Raw genomic sequence first — 26623 nt, 5'->3', positions numbered from 1 at the left:
GGGGGGTGGGGTATACGTGTGCCCCTAAAAGTGCTTCAGTCAGCCTGGAAAAGCAATGACAGCATATGTTCTCCATCACTGATCATCTGTGAAGTATGAGAACGCCGGCCCCATTTCCTTTCTTTGCTGGCATGTTTTCAGCTGACCACTGTGCTCCGAGTTCCCACCTCTCACCACTTATTTTGTTTTGATGTAGCATTGTTATTGTGCAACTTTTCGTGGAATACACCAACTTACTACAAAACCTTCACCTGCAGCCAAGCCTTTGAGACTAAGCAGAAAATAACCACATAACCACTAGCATATAGTAAATGTTTTTTAAATAATGGGTCTGTGCAATAAAAGAGCCTTGGTTGCTAATTTTCTATCTACAAATTGAGCTGAAATCGTTGCTCTTTAATATACATCATGTTAGTGTGCCACGTACCACTATAATATTTAAGTTGCATTTTGGACTGTATGCTGGCTAAAAAAAACTGAAGCAAGAACAGGGAAAACATGCAAACACAACTCAAGAGGGCCTGAGTTGAGATTCAGAACCTTTTAAATGTAAGGAAGAAATGCTAGCCAACAATCATGTGCTGCCTGCTTGAAAGATAATTAATTATTCTTGAATAAGCCACACAGACGGATAGCATGGCCAATGCTTTTGATACACATCTTCCTGATTTAGGGGTGGAGGGCATAACTAACAAATCACAATTATAGTTTGGGCGCTACAAAGTAATTTCATGAATCAAGTGCAATAATGTTTTGCTTTTCCAACCAATTTCAATTAATCACAATCAAAGTGGTAGATTATGTGTTGCAGCGGCATACATTTGCTTGAATGAATGCACCAATTATATTTACAAATTTGCACACTTCAAGACAGCATGTTTTTTTCAGATTTCCTCATCACGCATAGCGATATTAGCATATAGTTTTCTACTCAAAAACATTTGCACACTTGAATGTATTATTCTTGTGAATCAGTGTTTGAGCACATATTGAACAGTAGCGTTTCTCAAGCGGCTCTGCCCCTCTGTACATTGTAATTTGCACTTCTCATACCATTTTAATCACACATTGTCGTTAACAGAATGCTATTTTGAGCAATGAGATGCAATGTCACATTGAGTGTTTTTTCCACTGTGCCTATGACAACAAAACTTCTTGCATATGGAACTACATTTACTTCGATGAAAACTAAATGCAGTTGAACTCAACAGTTACGTAATATTCAAATGTTAATTGACAGTCGTTGAGAAACAAGTTCACCTTATCATGAAGTGTCGTGGAGCTACACAACATTGATTAACACTGACAACACTTTTATGTACATACGATGCCCAACACCAGCGATATGTTGTAGAATTAGAAACTCACTTACCATGCTTAGTCTCGAAGTAAGATATTATTATTTATATATATTATATTATGATATATATATTTCATCTTTAAAACCTTAGTAGAAATTTGATGCCTTCACAGCTATGGATTTCTTTTTTCAATATAGTATGATATATTGTGAATATAATACAAAATTAAATGATACCGTTTCTAATGACAGTGTGTGATCGATGATGTCACAGTTCATTCGTTTGACCTCCATGGCTTCCTTCTGCCCCAAGTCAGCTTCCCGTGACCCTGAACAGGTGTAAAAATGGATGGATGCTGAAAAAGTAATATCAACAGAAGAAATTTGACTTGCTAAAACGTGTTGTAATTTACAAAAATTACATTGAGGTGGTGAATTACCATTATTCACTATCAAACAGTCGGACACATGCATCTCTACACAGAATTAGCCTCGTTCTGATTGTAACCACCACCAGGTCAGCTAATCAATAGACTATAATTGAGGAGCGGGAGTTGGATTGATGCAATTTGTTGGCGAGGAGCCGGGGAAGCACTAATGAGGCAGAGAATCACATTGATCTGCTGCCAAAGCATAACATTCTATAACTGGATGGCTGTAGTCATGCACCTTCTCTGAACATGCTCATTAAAACGTTTTGCTCTGGTTCAAACTCATGAACCACATGAAAAATGGTTCATTTTAGCTTCATACTAAAAGCTGTGAATTTTCTTTTCTCTGTATTCAAATTCCCTGATGAGCTTTACTTGAGAGCATGTGGAATGACTTGTCTTACTCCAATAACACCCAACAGGCATCTCATGAAGTCATCAGGGATAGAGCAGATTGTGTGCGTATATACAGTGAAGAAGTCCCTCGGATTGCACCCCCTCCCCCCAAAGACCACTGCCCTAGATAATTCTGGCAATTATCTCTCCATGGTTATCAGAATATTTTACGTTGCAAGTATACATAGAACATTCTGAATAGAATCTCAATAGAATTTTTTATTTTATATATAATACAGCAGGTACCAAAGAACTAGGCAAGTCATGATGAAATAAATGAGTAGACGCTCCCAGATTTGATAAAAAAGCTTCAGTTTTGGAATGCCCACCTCTGCTTGCTCCCTTTTCTCCTACCAAATCAATGGGTTAGCAGTCAACATATACCTCATGCAGTTTGTTTGTGCAGCCTGTTCGATAGGACATTTTAAATGTTGGAAAGTTTCCACTTCAAACTATAAGGTTTTAATTTTTAAACATATTTTTTTTCGTTTAGCCTGTGTGTCGTCTCTCGTGATTCACTAAATAGCAATGCTCTCCTTTCTTGCACTCTCGTCTCTCACTATGTGCTCACATTTGTTGCCTTCACTTTTCTGCTTACTATGGACCCACAGATGCTGCTACACATCTTGACAGCCAGCTCGTTTCATTCTTCAAAGAACCGTCTCGAAAAAAGTATTGTTTGCGACAGACACAACATTAATAAAATCAAAACAAATGTAAAATATACAACTGGCCATTGTGACCGAAGGCTGAAGGCTGAAGCTCAGCATGTTTCTCTTCAACAAACTGGTCACATCTTCGGGCAGTTTTCAGTTTGTCTTTTTACCAAAAGCTCTAAAGGCTTGTCTTTTACTATCCACTCGTACCAAGTTAGAAGTTGAGTCTCTCCCTGCAGTTGGAGGAAAACATAATAAATAAATGGCAAAGAAAGTCTGCCAATTAGCTTGTTTGGAAAAAAAAAGAAGAAAAAAAACAAAAGAAAACGCACGATCGGGGGCGCAAGGCGGTCTCCAAGTGCCCATTTCACAGTGGCCAACTTTATAGCATCCGCATGTGAAGCAGTTGCTTTTAAATATACATAGATCACCTGGATTAACTCCAACGAATCCTATTATGCTTTCACTATGTAATCTGTGTGCTTCTCCTGAGTAGACTTTAATGGGAATGAGAGGAGCTAACAAGCCGGCTGTGTTCACTCCCATAACGGCGCAAACACCCATTTCTACAGGCATGAGTCTACAAAATTACAAAAAGATAGAAAGATTCACCGACGAACCGGAGTTAGACCACGCTTTGCACTAGAGTTGCGCCGGGTATTAAATCAATTCCTCTTGGTCAAATTTCACCATACACAATGTTCTCCTGTTGACTTAAGCAATATTCCTATAACAGTATCTCCTGCTTCAGAGACTGCAAGCTTATATATTCTCCTTCATCCAAGTCGTTTCATTCTCAGGGCATCCAATCGATCGCTGCCGGACTGGCCTGTTTATCTTTGAAGACGTTTCGCCTTTCATCTGATTAGACTTCATCAGTACATACAAGGCTTTGTTAGGCCTGGACCACCCTGGCCTAACCAATACTAATAATGTAAAGAGGACCTCCAGTAAACTATCAAGTGTATTTAAAATGGTTTTATCGTAAAGTCATATTCTTTTTCTTTTTTGAGAGCGACCCCCAAACTTTCACTGAGTCCTAAACACAGTATTCTGATTAAAATTGTTATTGGCTTTATTTCTTACCAAATTTAAAAACAACAACAAAACGGGCTCTCCTTCAAAGTCTAAGTGTAGCCATGAGGCATAGTAGTCGGCACGTTCCGACTGTCTGACGACACATATAGAACACCGGTGCAAAGTATTTTCACTTCTGATGTGCTTAATCTTTTTCAGGTATGTCAGTGATACTGACAATGCTCATGAAAGATGCATGCTTTCATTATTTGAAGCCAGCCTCAACAATCAATGAATCGCCTCTTGGTCTGTCCGTGTTTGTTCCTAGCTTACCCATGGTGGGTGTTTCAGAAGTCCAGGTGAGGGAATATGAAGAGAAAAAAAGCACACAAGGCCAAGCCCGTAAAAAAAACCCAATTAAGATTTATCGTACATGCCAACTTTTATGTACAGTATTGTATATGAAGACACTTTTGCCATTTTATTGTAGCAAGATTCCTCTGGTGTGTGGCTTATTTAATTTAAACAAGCTTGAAGCTCCCATCACTTTAGCCTCCAAGAAGCTTGACCAATACTGGTTCCTCCATCTCGAGTGCAACCTGGCAAAAAGGTCGGTGACATAAATGACAAATTTGAGTTGATGGAAGAATCTGTGCAGCTCGAACAGCATGGAACTTTTCAACAAATTTTCCCTCCTGCACACAAGACTAATGTTTGTGCCCTTGAAGCATACATAAAATGCTGACAAGAACAGAAGCTGACCATTTACCAGAGCTGATAATGGTCCTGAATCTATCTAAATGTACTACAGTCATTTTGTTTTTGCATTTGTTAGTGTCTGGCTGTACCCTCGTACGGTATGCAAATTGTGTCTCTGATCATTATTCACATAGCTGTATACGCGATTTATACTCTGGTATCTTTTTAGTTATAGTGAATTTTCACTTTTCCTGAATAGATATCTTCTGGCTCAAATGAAAATTTTCTATATGTATGTATGTCAAGATGTGTCCTATGATTGACTGACAATCTGTTCAAATTGTACCTGGTCATAGATAGTCAGATGGTTAAGAATTTATATCAAAGAGGAAGTTATGATGCCGCCGTTTACAAGGTTAGCAGGCCTTGGGGGTATGTGGCTCTGCTTTGTATTGATTTGGTGTTTTCATCCGAGAAATGCCATGTTTTCATCGTTTGCGTGAGATTCTTGTGCAAATATATGGGTGAGACGCTGCGAGCAACCTCACTTCACCTCAGATTGCACAATCCCTCACTAAGTGGGTTGAAGAAGCGTGTAATTGGCAAGTGCCTCTTTGGATATGTTTTCGTGTCACCAACAATGTTTTCAAACACTTTTGTTATTCACACTAATTTTTCATAGTTAGGCTTCATGTTTTTATTTCTGCAATTGTATCTGAGGACACGTTTGTTCATATTAGATTTTAGACAGAATAAGTAAGACAGAAGATCCAATGACCAATATTTTTATTGAGTTATATTTTTATTTAACAATATGAGTATTGTAGCTATAGTTTGCAGTTGCGACGATTGCACAGAGCGGTTTTTGCAATAATATTGTTGCTTTATTTACCGACATTTATCACTTCTGTGATGATGCATACTGGGAGCTATTATCTTGTAAAAGCAGGATATTTGATACAGCTTTTGTTTTGGATCGTATTGGATTTTGGAATATCAGTGGATGGTTTGTGTAGCTTCGATACCAACCTCTATCTATTGTGCACATCATACCGGATAACGAATTTTGTGCGTGCAGGTGTGTGTGTTTGTTGAGTTATAAAGGGAAGCAGGCAATGTGCAGACAAAGAACACTAAGCACCCCCATCCCCCGCTTATCTCTCAATAGTTGTTCATGGAAACAACATCAATCCATTATATGCGCAGAATGTATCAAATCCCGCAAAACGTGATCATCGACTTCCTTCTGCAATAACAAGCAAGACCAGTTGATGTGATTGTCTGATGGTGAACTTGCTTTAAAAAAATCCATACGGCTGGTGTTTTTGGACAAACGCTAAATACATTCCTATCATTTATTTATACATGTACGATATGATCCATGTTTTAAAATGGTTATGCAGTCATTGTATCACACTGAAATGATACTATCAAAACCCATTAAAAATGAGGAACACTATTTAGCGGGAATGATATTTAGCAAATCAGCTACTATGTGGCACCACATATTATTTTATGATTGCAAAATAACTTGGCTGTTTGGGAAGTGGCATTTGTTCAAGAATATGGGAGACATGGCATCTATTGTGTGGAGGCTGCCCTTCTAGGGAATATGGCAGTCAATTCCCATAGTCAAACTCATTCTGTTACAAAACTTTCCAAATCCAGAATTGACACGTTAAAATACAAAACAACAAATTTTGAGCTGTGAATTCTCTCTGATACCCTTGTGAAGGTAAGAGTACAAAAACACACATATGCGCTTGCACACACGCACACTCAAAACATAAAACAAAACCCTTTGAATAATGTAACGTGACAGCCGAGGGAACCAGATTAGACCAGCTCAGGCCCTGCTGGAAGGTTTTGGAAGTCATTTGACCCTTTTAGTCATGATATATTTGTGCTAAAAGTTGGATCTAAATTTTTTTTTTTTTGAAATGACATCGCTCAAGAAGAACATATCAGAATTAGAGACATTTTATGTCTCCCACACAGAACATTGGCCCAACCAGCCTCGCTGGTCGTGGAGGTTTTAACAAGCATATCATTTGTCTGGGTTGTCAATCTGTTTCTCACTCTCATGCTCCTGATTGATAAATGCCGTTTTGACAAGTGTTCCTTGTTTCCTGTCAGATAACAACCTCCATTCCCCTAGCTTCCATCAGAACGAATGTCTTCAAATGCCTCATCCATGTTGCATGCACAAAGATACCAGACTGTGTTGTTTTACAGCTCCTGCACGTCACTCACGCCTCGTTCTCTATTGAGTTAGTGCTATCACAGAGGGCCAGGTGCTCACTGGGCTGCAGCCCACCACGTCTCTAAAGAGTAAATTAGAGGCTGTGTCACTACGTCTGTCTTCTTCGATGTAAATCAACAACCACGCGGACTGATGAAAATGAGAATGACCCAACCTCAGTTGAATTAAATTACAACAACCCTGTCAAATAATGCTCTCTTTCCCTTTACAGCTTGCCTTAATGAAACTAATATGTTAGCCAGGCAATCTTTCTGCTATTGTAATCAGAAACACACTCCAGATGTGTGAAGCACTTCTTTTATTCATTATCATCATTTTTGGTCTTCCCTCTGCTTGGCTGTTTTAAACCCAAATATATTTCGTTCCCTCTCTGACTTAATCTGATCAAACAGAAAAGTATTCGTATAATGCAACTCAAGATGGGGAATATTACATCTGTCACTCATTATTATATTACGACCGAATGGTTTAATATTCTTGGGTTTTATTAAGAATGTTACTTATATTTTCATGTGCATCACTCTTCACTGCTTGAAAATGCCAGCGCTGTCAAAAATGGTTTTACGAGAGTGACAATTTGATTCCGGAACTGAAGTTTTCCATCAGCCTAGGAACACATTATATGGTGGACCAAAATGGATTGTGTAAGTCATGAGACGTTTTACTACATTTGATTAGCGTTGGTTCTAGTAAAGCGTCTTATCTTCTTTCAAGGCTATCACTATCTCGATGAAATTGGCACAGCATCTGAATGTATTGTTCCCAGTCAGCAATGCAATTAACCTAGCCTACAAAACAACCCTGGGCCAATCTGATCTAAATGGGTGGACTTGGTGAGTTTCCAAGCTTTCATTGTGGTAGAACTGGAATATTGTATGGTTAATGCGTTCATTTCAGTTAATGTGGGGGACAAAGGAGAGAAGTGTTGGAAGGCAGAGGAGGACTAGGAAAGCAGGCTGGAGATGAGCCACTTGGCTTGTTTGGACACATTTTATCACTATGGCATAAAAGCAGTAATGTTTTGCCTCCTGACTCTTTGTGTATTAGAAAACCTTGCAAACGTATGAATGGGGGAATGGGAAGCTAGGGAAAAAGAAAAAGGACAAATGAGTTTCAAGAGAAGAGAAACCAACAAAATGTGAAGAGCGATGGGAATTTGTAAACAGAGGTCTTTTTATTTTATTTTTTTTGCTTGATTTATGGAAATTCACTAGAGGTCAAATTCAAGTCGTGGTTTGGTTATATTTTGCTTGTTTCTCTCTTTTTTTCTTTGTATATGTGACAGGTGGTGTTGCTGATTTACATTCACTAAGTAGCAGCAGGGCACACTTGATTCTTATGGCTACTCAGCTTTTTCAGAAACAATGGCACTAACTCACTCAATCTGCCCGACAATTTTTTCTAGTATAGTAATGTCGAAATTTATCTCTGCTGGTTTAAGCTACACTTTTTTTGTGTTTCTGATGACTATTTTGGCATCCTGGGGAAATTGATTTCTGCCCAAATTTGTAAATACAAATATTACTGTGGCTTCCTACTACATTCAAAAAATATGTTACACTGAGTAAATCATTTTTAATTAAGTAAATCTAATTGAGTTTCAAAATTCAAAAGTCCTAATGTTCGATTGTTGCCTACCAGTTCCAGTGTGTCTCCATGTATCCTATGATTGACCAGTTCCAGTGTCTATACCCTTTATCTTACCTGAAGTCAGCTGGAGTAGACTCCAAATACAGTCACCGCTATGGAGGGTACTAACACTTAAGGAAGACAGATGAAATGTTAAATGTTAAGAGACCCCCAGAAAACAACTCACACACGTCGATAAGCATATGGTATGTCCTTCAAGAGTATTAACCAGACACCGCAAGTTGAACGTAGACCTCATCCGATTCCCCTTGACCAGTGCAATCTTCCAGATGGTACTGTTGACAGCTACGGTAAATCTGTGCTCATCACACAATTTCTTGAACGATATGTCAGCTCTAAATATAAATGCGTTGTTTGACTTTTCACCCGTCTTTGTAGTGCTACGTGTAATGATTTTTCTCAAGTGTACAACCTCAATTCTGTCTGACTCGCAATAATTAGTAGGTCCGTGAGCTCTCGCTTCAGAATTATTTACTTTCAAGAGGTCCTATGCTGAATTAACTAAAGGAGTTTACCCCTGGGGTATGAATAATTTCAGGCTTGACTATGTACTGTATGTGTACATTCACGTGGAGTATACAGTATATGTTTGGGGGCATCTTTTCAGCCCCCCCCAGACTTTCAATATCTCTGGTAGGGAAAATGAATGCTGAAAAAGAAACAGCTTGACACGCCATCAAGATCAATGTGCATTGTCTGAAAGTAAACAACATCCAATCATTTATGCTCATAATGGAGAATAAAATGGCCAAGGATAGCAGTTCAATGACCATAAATCAAAGTTTTGAGAGGTTTGAAAAATGAGCAGCTTTTGTCAACCTCGAGTGAGTGTCACGCTTATCTAATTGAATACTGCTGGTGGCCATCCAATTAAGAAGTTGTCATGCAGCATCCCAATTTTAATATGGGCCACAATAATTCATCTCACACGATTACATCAACAAACCATGACACCAACATTACAAACTGCATCTAGCACAAAAATAATGACATGACCGTAATTTCTCGAGGATATATATCATGTATATCATGCCCTTTCAAAATCACCCTTCAAAATATGATTTTTGTTTTTGCTCATGTATTAGATTAGATTAGATTAGACATCCCCCAATTTTCTATTTGTTACCTACTCTTTCAATACTTTCAATCCGGACCGTAGTACAAGGCAAAAAGGTATGGTAGATTCAAAGGTGTTGTCACGCTCATTTAACTTGAGGATTAATTCCATTGTTCAGAAGCACTCTGTTGATCAATGACTCTTACACACACACACGTTTGCGGGAACTTTCGTCTTCTATGGCTTTTCGTCCCTCACACACATATAACATTTTCGGGGTTATTCTCATCATTCAGGTCAGTGTTATGATTACAATTGTAAACAACTCTCTCCAGATAGGATGAAATGGTATTCATGCTAAAAAAAAAATCGAGTATTGACTGCATATCACTTGTTTTTCAGAGATAATTTGCTACATTTAAACCAAAAATTGACTGTCACTAGAGCTTTTCAAGCTGATGGATGTATTTATGTGACACAAACAGGTAGGTGTCATCTGCAAAAAGAATTTTGCAAATATTATAGCGATTTTAATAAACTACTCCGTTGACAGGGTTTTTTTTATGACAAAATATTTGGGATATATATTTGAGAAATTATGGCCATTATCAACAGCAACAAAAAGAATGACTGCTAACCTTTAATTAACCATTAATATTATTGCTCCCCCAGTAAACCCCGAAATGATCGATGGACCAAGACCAGCAAGAAGATAAAACAGCTGACACTAGCATGATAGTGACAATATTCTTTTTTGTGATGTGGATGGATTAACACTAGCTCAAAGATTGTATTTGTTTCATGTCATTATCTTTTTTTCCGCATTGTGGACGAATGGTGCAACCGCCTCTCACTTAAGAGGTTGTGGGTTCAACTCCGGCTCCTTCCCGGATGGAATTTTTTATGTTCTCACCATGCTTGCATGGGTTTTGTCTGGGTATTCCGGTAGTTTCTGAGGTGGTGCAAACCTGAGTAAACGCACAGTTAGTTTAAATGAACCAATCAGCGGAGGTGTGTTGTAGCGGAAAAAAAAATCCACATCTTATTTTAAAATAAATATTTCCAATGCGAAAAATATGTTCTCCCTATCCTTCAATGTATCCTCTATTTGATGGAAGTGTTTGATGGAAAAAATTGGGCACTGGATTTAGAATGTTAGCTTTTTAGGTAGAGCACGCTCTGAGGTCCTAGAATTTCTCTCCATCCATCTTGTCTTCAAGCCTCATTTACTCCACTCCACTTTTCTTCATCTTACTGGTAGATGGTTGAGATAAAATAACCTCTTCAATCTGCCATTGTCCTGCATGCTGCTCAATCGTTTTTGCCTTCCCTAAATGCCTCTTTATAACTGAGCCTAACCAAATTTTATAGTCAATCTCTCCATTTGACCTTAGCTGACATAGCTTCTGTCAATGGCCACCTCGCAGCCTTTATTGCCATCTTTGCATTCCAGCTCATTCCTGGGCTTTGATGTCTCTTACTTCCTCGATGAGAGTTTAATAAGATTACTTTTCTCTTTTTCCAAACCGTCATTGAATCTCTCCATCTCATTTTCAAGTTCCAACCATTTCATAATCGTATCATTTGCTCTGGTGAGCTATACCAACTGATGGTGTAACGTCACCGGAAAAAAATCCCGCTTCCTACTAATGTAGCCAGATGGAGGATGACATAAAAGTGGCCAGTGACAACGTAGTTTCACGTTTACATTCTTTCTGAACTCTGTTGCTTCAGACACTGTGTCAATGTATAATGTCAACAAAGCCCAGGTAGACAGTGTAGCAATGCTTTTTTCTTTAGTTACTTCACTACTAACTTGTCAAGCAATTATGACAGCGATCAAAGGGAATAGGATAACTTGTTGGGGGACGCCGGAAGGCTCAGGTAAGCTTTGTGCCAACTATCAAATAAGACTATAGATATATCTCCATCCGGGGTGGCTCGTGGATCACTGGTTAGCACGTCCGCATCACAGTTTGAAGGATGCGGGTTCGATTCCACCTTCAACCCTCCCTGTGTTGAGTTTGTATGTTCTCCCCTGTGCCTACGTGGGTTTTCTCCGGGCACTCTGGTTTCCTCCCACATCCCAAAAACATGCGACCGTCTGTCCATCTGTCCGTCTATCCATCCATCTATCCATCCATCCAGCCACCCATCCATCCATCCATCCACACGAAGCTTGCTGGCGTGCAAAGTCCACACAGGAAGGGCAGAACTGGAATCGAAACCTGAACTATGAGGTAGGCAGTCCTTTACTTACTTTCAGTCCAGTCTTCTATCGTTCCAGTTTATCACTTGCTCCAGTGGTCCACGGTGTAAAACCACAGTGCCAGATAAGCTAATGCAGTATCCACTCTGAAGTGTATACATGTATGTGTGTGTGTGTGTGTGTGTGTGTGTGTGTGTGTGTGTGTGTGTGTGTGTGTGTGTGTGTGTGTGTGAGCTGAGTTGCTGAGGCCATAAATTAACAAATAAGGATGCAGCCCGTGCAGGTTTGCAGCTCGTCCTGAGCCAATGTTTCTCATATGCATGGTTAGTCCAGTGATTTATGGACATATGTGACTGATGGAGAAAGACGTGGCAAATTACACAGCATCATTTGACTAAAACAAAAGTAAGTGGATACATGCAGGTCCTTTTATGAGTGAAGACACAGTACTCAAGTGGTTGCCTGGACTAAATTCAGGGTACGGCTCTATTTTGATGGACAGTGACATTGAGGGGAGGTTAGGAGAATCATAGTGGTATTTTTGCACACAATCCACTCTCTACCTCTCCCTTCTTTCATCTGCTTCATCCATTTCAAAATGACCTCTATCTCCTTTTTATGATTTTCATTTTATCTCAGTTTTCTTGCCCTTCCCTTTGCACTGAGGAGCCTGAACTTTTAAATCATATTTGCTGCGGATCTACAAGGGTAAATTACACGGTCATTCTCAGTGTATTCCTACAAGCTACTCCTGAAAGTAAAAACAGAATGGCCTACAATATAAGAGTACATAAACATGCTTTTTTTTTTTTTTTAAATGGGATTTCGTATTAATAGAAAACGAAGAGAGACATAGATTGTCTCTCTGAGTGTTTTACTTTAATCATATAAAGAGGAAAGAGACGCCTCGGAGACAAGAATAAACCGGGACAGAATGAGATGAGGAGATAGAGCGATGTGGGTGGATGTTGGAGAAAAGACAATGGTAACTACATTAGAACCTTGAAGCCTTGGGCACAGGCAATATTGCATTTTGTTCAGAGAAAAACAACAACAACAACACCGTGGTCACAATCCCAATGACAGGAGGAAATTTTTCTCAATTCTGAAATACACCATTGTTATTCAACATTATAGTTGAGTCGGAGTACTGTGAATGCTGAGATACAACTCACATTGTCGTTTGGGCATGTACGTGTCACCAGAAGAGCAAAGCACTTACTAAAATCATGTACCAAGTTTGATTCAGGTTGCCACGGTACACTTTGGATAGGTTAATCCTGATTAAGCTTGTTTAGGATGTGTTGTGACAACTGCATCTGTGTGTAACTTGCTACTGAATAAATCTGCTTGACTGTTCCTGATTACTTTGTTTCATTATTCTGAATAAGGGGAACATTGCTGTCAACATAAGATGCGTCATTTTCTCCTCGTATTTTAGTAGGTTTTTATTTTGGATATACCAGCTTCCTCCCATATAAAAAAGGAAACATGCATGAATCTTAGGACTCAAAGTGCCCCTAGGTGTGAAACTCAAAGTGCTCTTAGGTGTGAATGTGAGCGAGAATAGTTAATTATCTTTATGTGCACTGCGATCAACCGGGGACCAGTCAAGGATGACGCAGCCTCGTGTCCAAAGTCAATTGGGATAGCTTGCATGTCATCTGTGACCCTCACGAGGGCAAGCGAGATAGAAAATTGCTTTGTGTATGGATGGATATGAGAAAAACAAGGAAAAAGATGGGCAGCAAAAGTATGCAATAAATATACTGAATTATGCCATACATACAAATCCCTGCACCAGTGTGGTGTGCTTAATGTTTACATTCGGTTTTGCAAAATCTGTTGAGGTGTTGTCTTTTTCCTGCAGCAACAGTATGTGAAAGAAGTACAAATTATATTAGCCCTTAATCATGCGATTAAAAAAAATGGCGGCATTAAAAGGCGGTTGGATTAATCTCGTTAATAACTCAATTACCTGACACCACTAATACGTATATACACATACATATACGTACCGTATTTTCCGGACTATAAGGCGCACTGGACTATAAGGCGCACCTTCAATGAATGGCCCATTTTAAAACTTTGTCCTTATATAAGGCGCACCGGACTATAAGGCGCACCATTAATGCATCATGTCAGATTTTTAATCCAAATCAAATCATTCTCCATTTCATCTTTTTTATTTTAACGTCAGACCCAACAAATTACTTTATAATCACAAAATAATGATCCATAATCTTTTTGATTCATGATTCATAGTCTTCAGCGGCCCACTTATGATTGATTTCATGACACAATGCTTCGGGCCAGTTTAAATTTAGGAATTTGGTCAATATTTAGGGCGCACCAGACTATAAGGCGCACTGGCGGCTTTTGAGAAATTTTTAGGTTTAAGTGCGCCTTATAGTCCGGGAAATATGGTACATATATCACCCTCCCTACATAGTTTTTTTAATGCTCTGTATATTATTGACATTTTAATTAGCTAGCAGTAAGTGAAGCTGCATTTTTCAAGAGGTGTGGACATAAAAGTAGACTACATTGCTCATGTTTTCCCTGCAAAGCAAAGTAAAAGGCATCATCATACTAGCAGGGGAATTATGAGACTTGTGAATACACAAATACACTTAATGAACGCGTCAGTTGCAAAAAAAAAAAAATGTTATTCCACTCTGCTGCACACCTGTGATGCTGGATAATATCGCTTCTGTTTAAAGCGCGCAGGAGCAAAGATGCTGAACCGCTCCCTGAGAGAAGCTCTCCATCTGGTTTCACATTGCTGAGGGATGTGTGGGAACAACACTGCAACGGAGGTGTTAATGTTCCATTTCATGCTCAGAGCTTCTCCATGGGAGCTTGGAATGGCCGCCTCACGCTGACAGAATTTCATGTACGACAACAAAGTCGTCAGTGTAGCCAGCTGAGGCGAAATCTAACAACCTCTCAGAGGAAGCAACACTCGGTTGTAGTGATTAATTACGGTTAATTCACCATCCAAGCTACTACAAAACATGTTGTGACGGTATTCGGAATCCAGTGGAATTTTTGTCGCTTAATGCACGTCCAGTAGTTAAAAAAACAAATGTTGTTTGTATGCGAGCGTCTAAACTCGTCACCCAGGCATCCTATGGAGGAGACTCATTTCACGCTTCAGTGGCTGCAATGCCCCTCTTCATAGATCTTAGATTTCCAAGATATGTAAGGTTTGTAACATGAACGTTGTAGGAGTTTCCCTCTCACAAACTCATATACCATATTGGTTTCTTAATATTATTTACTGCAGGAGTCGCCAATCTTTTTGAGAGTGAGAGCTTCTCCTGGATTCAGGCGAACACATCTGAAATAACAAATTTGCTTAACACAATGGTATTTACGTACGTGATTAAAAGTACAAAGTTCAAAAGCATTTAAAAAAAACAACTATAGACATTTTAGTAATATTAAAAGATTACTAAAACCAACTACTAAAATAACATCCAATCAAAGACCTCAATCATATGCACAAGGGGACGATAACATAGGATTTAACCTAGACATTAAAGTATTCACTCTGGTGGCAGATTATTCCAATTGTGTGCAGCTAAGAAACTAAATGATGCTTTTCCATGATTGCTTTGAACTCTGTGCTCCACTAATTGACCCGAGTCTGCAGACTGCCTGGGTTTTATTCCATTGGTATTACTTTAATATATTCAGGACCTGAAGCTTTCAAATCAGGAGGACAGAGAAGGAGTATAAAATAAAATAATAATAATAATGATAATAACATACGTGCATAGTATGACTGACTGATTCAATATGTACGGAAGTGGTGTCAAACGAATTTTTACTGAACCTAACTGTTGAAATATGGTGGAGGGGGCATCATGTGTTTGTGACTGCTTTGCGTTCATATCCAAGTTTCCCCAAGAGACATTTGGCAGGATAAATTTACACAATTTGTCTGCCAATGTGATGGAGTAAGACAATGACCCATAGGACGGAAGTCAATCAACAACGTGAATTCATCAGAAATTGCTGCAGTGGCCCAGTCAGAGTTCCAATTCCAACTGAATTGATCTTCACTCAAGAGAGAGCAATTCATGCCAGATATTCCAAGACTGCCAAAATGTATTGATGTGATCACCCCAGTGGAAAAGATTAATATAGATTTTTTTCAAGCATCATTTTTAACTACTTGGATGAAAGTACTTTGTAGACAGGATGCGCCCATCTAAATTAATCAACAAATCTCAGATTCTCACAAGAGATACTCACAGAAACATCAGATGGTTTTGGATGACAGCTCTAAGACCAAAAATATCTAACCTTCGACGTTGACGGGAGTGTGCTCCTTGCATTTTTTCCCAGTAAGTTTATTTTAAATTAGTTTTGCATGCTTTTGATTTGTCTTTTATAATTAAGCCACCATCTCCCCCAACTTTCAAAATACCAACTGGAACTCTTCTGCAGAACCATTTCAAGGGACCTTCAAGCATCTATTGGGGTGGTGGATAGGAAAAACCATACAAACTCTGACACACAGTAGGTTTACCATATTTACAGGAGAAATGATGCGTTCACAATTGAACAAAACCTGTTTAAAGCGCTTTACTTTGTGCCACCTGGCAGCAAGTGATTGGAAATTGGAAAAATTAAGAGACAGCCAGAGTTGATCTATCTGTGTTAAAGTCCTGGATTAAATTTCAAAGTCTGTCATAATAACTCATCTATATTCACAACACCACATCGGCAGTATTATAACCCACTGTCAATTATTTTTTAAGATTGGAGCGTTTTATTAATAATTATTCCGCATAACTCTGTGATATTGCTTCTTCTTTGCTTGAGCTTCTAGCTTGAGTATGTGTGCTAGAAAATACACAAGTGTGTGCTTGGTTTTACTTGCTGAGTCCAGACCAAATGTGTGCAGAATAACAATGCCTGCCACTCCCGTGGAAGACTGAGTACCAGTAAATGCATACTTTATAATTTTTCCATTAGGCGCAAATGTAATTGAATTAGCCGCAGCATGTTCATCTTCAGTGTTGGAAGCAGCAGGCCGTGTGTGTCCATATTTCTGTTTGAGTCTTCAAGAATATGTTCACTGTGCATGAGGAAAGCCGAACCGGTGTGCAATCATGGTGAGCAACGTTTAAGAGTGCCCATTCTTGCCACGTAGACCCGCTGCATGTGTTTTTCTTCTTGTCCCCCTATTTACTTTCAATGTGAATTGAGCTCATCTGTTCCAATTCATTTACCAAAGTGCTTGCTTATTGATGGCGAACAGAACAATTCAATAAGTGGAAACGCCAAAGTATTTTTGCTTGCGATTATCCTCCTCGTCTTTCCGCTATCCTTAAAGGTTAATCTCTTAATAATGAATACTCCTTGTCCCCGTTTAAATGCAGTTTCCTTGTAGCATTTGAACTTGTAATGGCTCCTCTTTCAGAGTTAAGCATTTGAAGATGTATTTTCAGTGGCATTTACAAAGAGCTTCAATCTTCCAAGCAGGCAGGGGCTTGCAGAAGGAGGGCTCAAGAAGCCAAGGAGGTGGCAGCCTGAGGTGGTGCATTCAGAGAACCCCCCAAATTTCAAGGGCAACCCAAACTCTGGCCAGGCAATGCATGTGTATCAACTAGTAAAATGTTCCATCTGGCGCTATGGTTCTCATAAACCATCAACTTATATCAGTGGCTTTCAGAATTATTGGTACTGCAGGTTAAGATGTGATAAAAAGCAAAAATGTCGATGGCGTTCCTCTCACCCTATTCCCGATGACCCTACTGACATTGGTCAGTGCTTTTTTTCGCAGCCAATAATATGACTCGTTGTAACTCAACTTCAAATAAGGTTTGGTGATGCTTGTGTTGACGTAGTTATTTAGAGCTCTGTGTGATAGGAACAGAATCTAAAAGCAGAGACAAGCTCCATGCGGGCAGTAGGAAAATATCAAACCCTTGAGAAATATAATCTATTTCTTTGTGTCTGCTTCTCTTTCCAAGCATAGTTTGCTGCTGCGAGTCAGTTCTCAATGTACCAGCTAGTATTTGTAACTGTGAGCTATGAGTCATTGCAAATTTTGTTTTTGCATTGTCGATGTCTTTCATTAGTGTGTGATGGTGAGAGCAAATTGTGTGATTTAGGTAACATTCTAGTTGAAAAGTCGAAAATGTTCTCGTGTCTCACTGGAATAAATATTCTTGTTGTCTCACTGGAATAAATCAACTGTCTCAAAGATGTTGGGTGCTCAGAGAAAATCATATATTTGGATAATGGAATATTTGACTTCTCTGACATTCCATTAAATCATGCAGTTCTGTCTATGTAATGTAGGGTCTCATACTTTTTCTTAACATATTGCCCCAAAATATTCTGTCTGTCAGATTGAAATAATTTGTGGGTAACTCTAATCAGGCTGTACTTGGTGAGTTCACGAAAAAGCACTCTGGGTTCTTCAAATTGAGAAATGGCCCAAAACTGAGAGAAAAAATAAAATGGCTGATCAGGACTTACTTCAACAGATGCCTCCTATACTCTCTGGCGCATGGTTGTCTGCCACTACACAAATGTATGTGTGCGTGTTTGCATGCATGCACACAAAAGTGCAAATAAGTGGAAATGATGATCATTTCCACAGCGGCTGAAATGTAACCATTCAAGTTGAAAATTTTAAGTGAAAGCTCAAAGGTAAAATCGTTATTAAAATCCATGAGTGCTGTCACAACCTGTCCATTGCACAAGCTTAAAGGATTTTTTTTCTGTGAACAAAGGCAAAGTTGGAATGAATATTAAAATATAGATTTTTTTCATGGAGCAAACTCCAACATACTAAAGACCACATTAAAAAACAAAGCCTCCCTAGAAAGCTCTAATAAAAGGATGCAAATATAGATGGAAGATGGAACGTTTCAGGGGACACAAGAACTGTCAAGACAAGGCAAGAAAGCGTGTGAATAATTTACCATTTGTCAACAGGCGTGAACAAATGCAAGCTTGATCACAGTGGAGATTAGCACACAATTCAGTCAGCATGACAAGTTAATTCACTGTGAAGTCAAAGCGTACAAGTTGAAAATTGTTCATGGAGGCGTCGCCATTTCCCTTCGCCCCTATTGCTCAGTTTGGGCAAATACAAGCTCTGCCATACTCAAGGACATATAAGGACAGTATCTGTGGCAGGAATAACTCAGTCCATCAGGACTTACGGGTAGAATTGGGAGCAGAGGGTAAAGTTGTTGGAGAGACAATGCTCTTGACCCTCCCAGTATTGAGCTCAGCTCCATTTACGGAATATTTCTACATGTGTATTTTTCTCCTTTTGCTGCTATAGTGTAATGTAACGGAAAATTTGTGGAACATTTTGTGCAGGGATTAAATCTGTTTTGGCAAGCCACCAAACAACTGTTAAATAAAATGCTGGGGGGATTTAACTGGTGTTAATCAGATTCCTGACCGGTCATAGAACCTCTTAGCCCTGTCACAAGGTTAAAAACACCTCTCAATTGGCATTTGAGCTAAAACAAACAAGTGATTTAATAAACAAAACAAATACAAGCGGGGGAGATGTGAGACATAAGGCAAACACTCAAAATACAATTGTTGTGTTAACAAGTAGTCAAACAATCATTGTTTTTATCCCTTTCCAGTTAAAAACAGTGATGTAAATAATTGGTCCTTGAGGATTTAGAAAGCACACCCTTGACTGATTACATGTCAATCACAGGACTGACACACAATCTACTCACAGTCACATTGAAATCTACGGAAAATTAAAAGTGCATTTTTTTTTGTATGGATCGAGTATCTGGGGAGACCTCACATGCAAACTGTACACAGTGAAACCCCGAGACACAACTGGGACCAGCAGTGAGATGACAGTGTTAACTAATGACCCTCTGTGCTGCCCCTAATGGAATGAAATCCCCCATCCAATTCCCACACTCGCTACACTCCTCTCATCCCTGCTGGAAATGGTACTAGAAAGAAAAGGAGTCAGTGGCAGCCATATGACCATCCAGCCAAGGAGGTCTTTTGTTTTTTTCTATATCCTACCTCTACTGTTCAATTTATTGCCAACCTGCCTTCATCCCCCCGTCTGTATCCCTGCCTCCCTGGTCCTTATGTGCTTAACAGTGCGCATTTTGGCATCTGGTAAAATGATATATCGACCTGAGTGAAAATGGGGGAGCTTAGGTGGAGTTCAGCTTACACATGGGTGCATTGCAGTGAGCTTCTGTGTTTGTATGGAAAAAGCTTCCTCACTGATGTTTTAGTTCTCTCGCTCATAGTAACTCGGCACATGCATCGACGATGACCAGGACTCATGATTAGTCGCTGGTTTAAAAGATACTTTATTTGTAGCATATTTCCTATAAATAAAATAACTTCTAAAGCTACCCAAAAACGTAAAACAGGATAATTTATAGCACTGGAGATGGCAAAAACAATAAATGGAAACGTGTGCACCCAATTTTTGAATTTTAAATTCATTGATGATTGATCTTACATAATCATTCCTCCCTCGAAAAAGAATTGTTAGAATAAATCATTAAAATCCCCAAATTAACATTCTTGTCCATGATGGGTGTATGTAAACTTCAGATTGGCTGCATGTTCAGGATACTATATCTCTTTGTCCTTTTCCCGTTGTCAAATACTAACTTAGTAAAAGTTTTCACAGCTAATCAATCAGGCTCTCCCGTTGTTTGATCCTGACATCAATTCATCTGGCTTTCCAGGCTAAAATGTGACCACTGAGCGAATGACATATCGCAGATGGTAATTTTTCTCGTCAATCTGGTGTGTAAATCATAATGTTGCTGCTAAGATGGTATAGTGCCAGGCAAAGTCTACTGTGTCACGTTTCAACATGTTCCTGCTGTGAACAGTTCTCAAGTTGTCTCAAGTCTGCCTGTTTGTAGCAAATGTCGCTCAGATGGACACAGTTGAACTTTATCATATAATATTTTTGGTATACTTTTTATGAGAAATTTGATCCTTGATTGAAAATGATTTGTTACCATTTCTCTATTGTATCCAATTAATAGAGCCGTGTTACATAAGATGATCTTTGTTTTCTCTGTAAGAAGTGTTCACATATACAAATGCAAAAGTAATGAATATATTGAAAACAAAAGGTTAGTGCGGTGCAAAAATGGAAATGTGGCAAAAGCATAATTCTGACTTGATCCAGAACACATTATGTGATAGACTTATATAAATAATGCACTCAAAGCAGCTTTCCAACAACAACAAAAAATGAATACCTAAAATGAGGTGACGTCAAATGAGCTTAACCAGGCTTTTCTGACAATTCTAAGATATTAGATTTTTCACCCAAAAGTAATCATAATAAATAATCACATGACTGCCATACAAATGGCTTTATAAGCAGTCTTCTAAAATAATCACGTGCAAGTTACAAATCTATTTTTAAGTGTCTTTCTTTAATTATCAATGATTGTGAGAGTCAATGTTTACAAAATTTATGAAGTAATTCAAGTTTCTTTCACAAATTTTATTCATCTGCACAAGTCAAATAAAAACAAAGCTCATTAGTGTATCGTTTCAAATCAAACAAGATGGCCTACTGTGTTTAGCACTCATCAGATAAAGTGGCTTGTGTCAGATGTCATTTTCATAGTTAATTGCTATATTCACTTGGGAAACAAAAAACAAACTCAAGACAAGTGAATGTGGACAATGTGATAGCATCTCTAATTTAGAACCTCTGCAGTGTCTAGGACATTGTTATTTGGGTCCACCCAGTTTGTGCGTGGAGATAAAATAACTCTGTTTTTACCATGATACAAATGCATAGTACCAGTTTGTAGCCATAGCTACATGGTTGCTGATTAATTCAAGGAGCAATAGATGAGGGGACCGTGTACTCTACGTTTTGAAACCACAGCTACCTTCCAGTGCCTTATTCCAAAAGCCAAGAAACTAATAATGTTGTCCTCTAAAACTGTTGGAGCGTAGTATAACTCAAGAACTAAAAGGTGACCTATTTTAAATTACACACACAAAAAAAGAAAGAAAGAAAAACATAAATTAAAACATTTTTGTACTTATATACTACTTTATATACTTTTCTGTGCTTTCGGAATACATTTGTAAAAGAAAGAATCTGTGTCTGACCTTAGTCGCCCGCCATCTTAAAATCAAATTGTAGCCCTCAGGTCAACATTAGGAAGATTCTAAAGGTTCAAGGTTCTAAAGACAACCTTGTCTTAAAATAGAGATCCTTTAGAACACCCTGCCCTTGAGTCACACTGGTAATTCCATTGACACAAAGTTAGACAATAGATAAATAAAACTTGTGGCAGTGACAAGATGTTTGGGCCGCGGTGGGATTCAGAGCTGAGAGACACATAACACAAAATCAAAGACTTTGGTACAAAGTTAGAAAGAGTGGGAGTTGCTGCCTTCCAAAGTAGACTACGAAAGTGATTGCGGGGCATTTTATCTGACTTGGAGTTCAGGAGGCTAGAAGAAAAAGACACCACTGTTCTGCAAGGGGATGATAGAAACTCCTTTGGGCTGGATGCTGCTTTGCTGAACTGTTTGTTACATTATCTACACAGTAGTTGTCTGCTGAGGTTGCATGGCAATTTGTCAACGTCAACTGCAGTCACACTCTATTGTGGAGGCCCAGTGAGAACTACAACAGTATACAATCTTTGAAGTCTTATGCTGTTGTCTAGAGACCTAATTCATTAGCGGTATCCTGTATTTTAGCACTTATTCGTCCCACCTTTCAAAATAGTTCATCTTATTGAACTTTTCACTGTTTGGTCTTAAGCGTGAGATTTTTCCAAGTCAAATATCACAAAAGTCATTGAATTATTAGGTAAAAAATTTTTTTCCAGGCCCTGATATCCATTTTCCCCTAAAAACCCTAAATGAATAACTTTATTAATTCAATAATTGAAAATGCGACCTTCCACAGTAAGATGTATGATCTGATGCTGTTATTCTTCAGCGACAAATTTGTTGAGACCGATTTGTCAACATCTAATTTGCCTGCAGCTATTTCCTTCAGACACAATCAAGAATCTGATCAATTAATGAATTATTACATCATTAGTTTGTTAATTCAAATGCAGACGAGTAATAGAGCAGTCTGCTTTGTACAACAGCCGCTATCGGACCAGATTAGAGAAGCGTAAACAGTATAAAGTGTAATATGTGGAAGGTTTTAAGAGTCAGTGTATATAAATGCTTTTAAGAGTTTGCAAGCCCAAAAGTGGCCCCTGGTTCGCCGAAAGGAACGCTTTATTCCATCAGAGCAGGTCACAACGTTAGCAAAAGAGCCCAGTAATAGCCAAGATCACTCACTGTGGTCCCAATTATACGGACAGAGCAGTGGCCCCAGGGCAGGAGTTAATGATTATAATAAGGCTTGTCTGTCTGTTCAAAATCAGCTTAGAGTGCACCCACACTGACCGGCAGCATCACTCCAGCCGTAGTTGGATTTAAACGGGCAGTATGTGAACGAGCAGGGTGTTTTTGGGATGGGGTCCTAGGTTTGTTTCCCGGGCTGATGAACCGAGACCTCTTTGGCCCTTCTCATTACATCTCACAGCTATGAAGAGGATCAATTAAGACTTTGGTGTAAGAGCGCCTGCTATTTAATTCAGTACACAGTTGAGCAGTCTGTGATTAATGACAGGTACTTAGCTCTGAGACATGGTCAATAAACGTACTGGTCCGGGGAACCTAATGCCAGGCTGCAATTCTCTAGGCAAGTCCACCTCCAAGAGCGGAAAGAGGTTAATGGGAACATTGGGCAGAGGGGAAAAACAACTTCATGAAATTTTCTACTGCATCGCATTACTTACATGAGCTTGGCTTTAACCTGAAACAATCCAACGTTATGACCGCTGGATCACTGGCAGTATATGTTGTAGAAAAAAAAACATTTGGGGGACAAAGACAAATAGAGCACAGAAAGTGAAGGCTGTAAGACAGATGGGGACATTTAGGTTTTGCTGTAATCGTTTATGTGCTGTGCATGCATGTGTGCCCTCATGGAGCAGGAACACATAAATAAATGAGCACCTACCTGAGATATCCTTTGGAACTTACAACTAAGACAAGATCAAAAATGACTGCAAAAAATGTGCACATGTAGATCTTGCGACACAGGAGACAACTTCAAGGATAGGAGAATAAATGAATCTGACAAAAGAAAATGTTTTGACTAAGATATGATGCGAGTGCTATGCACACATCACAATGAAATCCAAGATTTTGTAGCCAGCTTTATAAAGTCACCAGCATCATCCCATGACAAAAACAATGTATTGTCTTTGGAAAGGAGGCTTCCCCATCTTAGTGGAGTCAATGTGCCAGGATATAATGAAGCTGTCTTGGTGGCTGAAAACCTGCCAGAGGTGTTTTACCCTCTAGGTAGGAGAACACAGATGGTTGATTCTGTATCAACGTGCAGTCAAAGCTGCTCCCATATAGTGTGCACGTTGGAGCCGATAACCCCAACAGCTGAATATACATATCGTGAATACTCCCATTTAATCCACTAATCCTCTTATGAGCACAATTACCACAAGGCAAACATGCCACCAATTAATGGGAGGAGGGCGGAGGAAAATATGTTTCCATCGACAATCAAGGTCACTATATGGAGCTTCCACGGGGTGCATGTGAATTAGTTCTTTAATACACTGCGCGTAGAAAATATAGACAAATGTACACCACCACTTGTTTGTTTGAATGAACCAAGGCCCAAAACCTTGGAATTATGAACGTAATATTTTGAGCAGATGACAGTTATCTTTTCATTGAATTTGATTGATGCATGCAAATCAAAATTACGTTATGTTAAAATGCAACACACTGTTGTTTAACCTTGGTGTCATGATACAAGGTGAATTTGTGGAAATCCATAATCACATTTATTCTCACATGGATGCACACGTTATTGTAAATCCTATTGTAAAATAAAACAAGATTAAAAATAGGCTTATGTTTTAGTGTGATGGTTGCGAAACAATACATTTCCACGACTTTTTGTTTTGATGAAATAAATACTTTTTTGTAAAATGATTAACAAATGTCATTGGAGAATGATGCTAGATTATATTTTACTGCCTTTATGAAAACAAATATTACCGGTAGGCTAGTAGTTTGTTTGTACCATATTTTAAAAGTAATTATGACTCCAGTCAGTGGTGCAAATTGTAGGTCATATGTAAACATGTATATTTTATTTGAGAAGATTGAATTAGCTTCAGACAGTCGTCCCACTCTATTTGAGCGCTAGAATTTCTTTCTATGTTTAGTCTGACAGAAAAGTATGGTGGCCTTTAATACTCTATAAGCATTTGGACAAAGCACATCACTGTAAATATTGATTATGATTTGTCAGTCCTACAATAAGTCTTCCACCTGTCACACCAATATGCTCAGCAGTCCTTGGGGAGCAACATTATACAATGATGACCTTTCCTCATCGTCATTGACTAAATAATCTGTGCCAATGATTGTGTGAATGTGTCAGCCTTTATTCTGAAATATTTTACACACTGCTTTTAGCATATCACAACAAAAAATCTGGGGGTGCCAAAATTAAAACCTGGGACAAAGTCATGGGTCAGACTCAATATTCATTGAAAAAATGATCGCATTTGTGCTTATTTTCCCCTTGGTACAGCCATCTCACCTCTGGCATGTATTCAGAAGCAAACGCCTCCATAAAAGACCTCGCTTGTTGCTGTGGAAGCAGACTAATTTGGATTTGCACTTCTCCTTTTCATACAAGCCCTTGTACTTGTTGAGGTGTTTGTTTTCATAGTGTGTATTTGTGTTATTCTCTTTCATTACAGCCACATTGGCATCGAACACAAGACAAACAGGTCTACCCTTTACATTTGTGAAAAGATAAGCTGCCTCCTACCTGTCTTGATCGCTTTTGTTTTCCATCTTTCGTTTGGCCATTTTTGGAAGGAGAGCTGAACGTTTACCTGAGGAGACTGGTAGCATGGTTGCTGAAACTGCAAAAGAAAAGAAAGGGGCTCTTATTGGTCTCAACTGACATGCCACTTGCAAAGCATTCTGGGATTTTTTGTATTACGGTGGAGGAACACAACTGCACATTTGATATGATCTCATGGGCCAAATATAATTACCCCACGAGCGAACTCTTGCCTGCCGGCCTGATCATATGTGAAATGTGACAGGGACAATATACACAATTGCATTAAAATTTTCAATAAGCATTAAGTTGTTCTGTCGCTCACTATATGTTACTGGCATAGATAGATGAACAAAGACACATTATTTGTAGCGAATAGAAAATAATATCCGGACCTAAGTAAATTTTGATAATTGATGATCTTTCATGACACACCAATGTGCCACAACACAGTGATTTATGTCCTACAGTAAATACCCTGATGTTATTGCATGCATACAAGAAAGTCAATCTATAATTTGTATGTAGGTTATTGCACTCTCTCACATATGTTACAAGCATGATCTCTCGGGTGCAGGCACAAGGCTGAAACTACGCTTCTGATTGTGCGCCTTCACAGTTATTGTATGTGACCTCCAGTGAGGACTGCCTGCTGACAGTCTTTAAACGCTCCCTACAATGACTTCAACGCAAGCATTGGCTGAAAAGCGCCCCCCTCGGCGACAGCAGCGTGCGCGCAAATATTAGCAACAATTTTCCAATAAAAGGCAAGTGTGAGATGAAAGTAAGTACTGTTTCAGATTTCCCTCCAATTATTGCACTCATCTCGACGGTGGAGCGGGTCCCTCCTTTCTCGTCGTGTAAAAAAAATAAAAAAAATAGGACACGTGGTTGTTTCGCGCCCTCTCAGCCTCAAACGTTCCACTGGGGAGCCAAGGAAGAGGAGGAGGGGGAAAGAGGAGGAGGAGAGATGCAGGAGCAGGCAGGAGGAGAGAGAACGTGCTCAGAGGGGTGTCTGCTT

General features: G+C 39.0%; 1 long non-coding RNA gene across 3 annotated transcripts in view; it reads right to left on the bottom strand.

The window, feature by feature from the left end:
- The window catches only part of LOC148399110 (uncharacterized), a 46832-nt gene that overhangs the window by 5778 nt on the left and 14431 nt on the right, over positions 1 to 26623 (bottom strand). Inside the window, exons 2-3 of one of the 3 annotated variants that reach the window (XR_015858124.1) lie at positions 25585 to 25681; positions 1538 to 1629 (exon numbers count right to left, since the gene is read on the bottom strand). This is a non-coding gene — a long non-coding RNA (uncharacterized LOC148399110). Of the gene's footprint in view, positions 1 to 1537; positions 1630 to 4203; positions 4400 to 25584; positions 25682 to 26623 lie in introns of those variants that run through there. The other 2 variants (XR_015858125.1, XR_015858126.1) reach the window with 2 other exon arrangements.

This window comes from Syngnathus floridae, chromosome 4 (assembly GCF_059516105.1).
Source record: "Syngnathus floridae isolate MCC-2025c chromosome 4, RoL_Sflo_1.0, whole genome shotgun sequence".
Taxonomy (NCBI): domain Eukaryota; kingdom Metazoa; phylum Chordata; class Actinopteri; order Syngnathiformes; family Syngnathidae; genus Syngnathus; species Syngnathus floridae.
The sequence above is the reverse complement of the archived record's forward strand: the minus strand, read 5'-3'. Positions and strand labels throughout refer to the sequence as shown.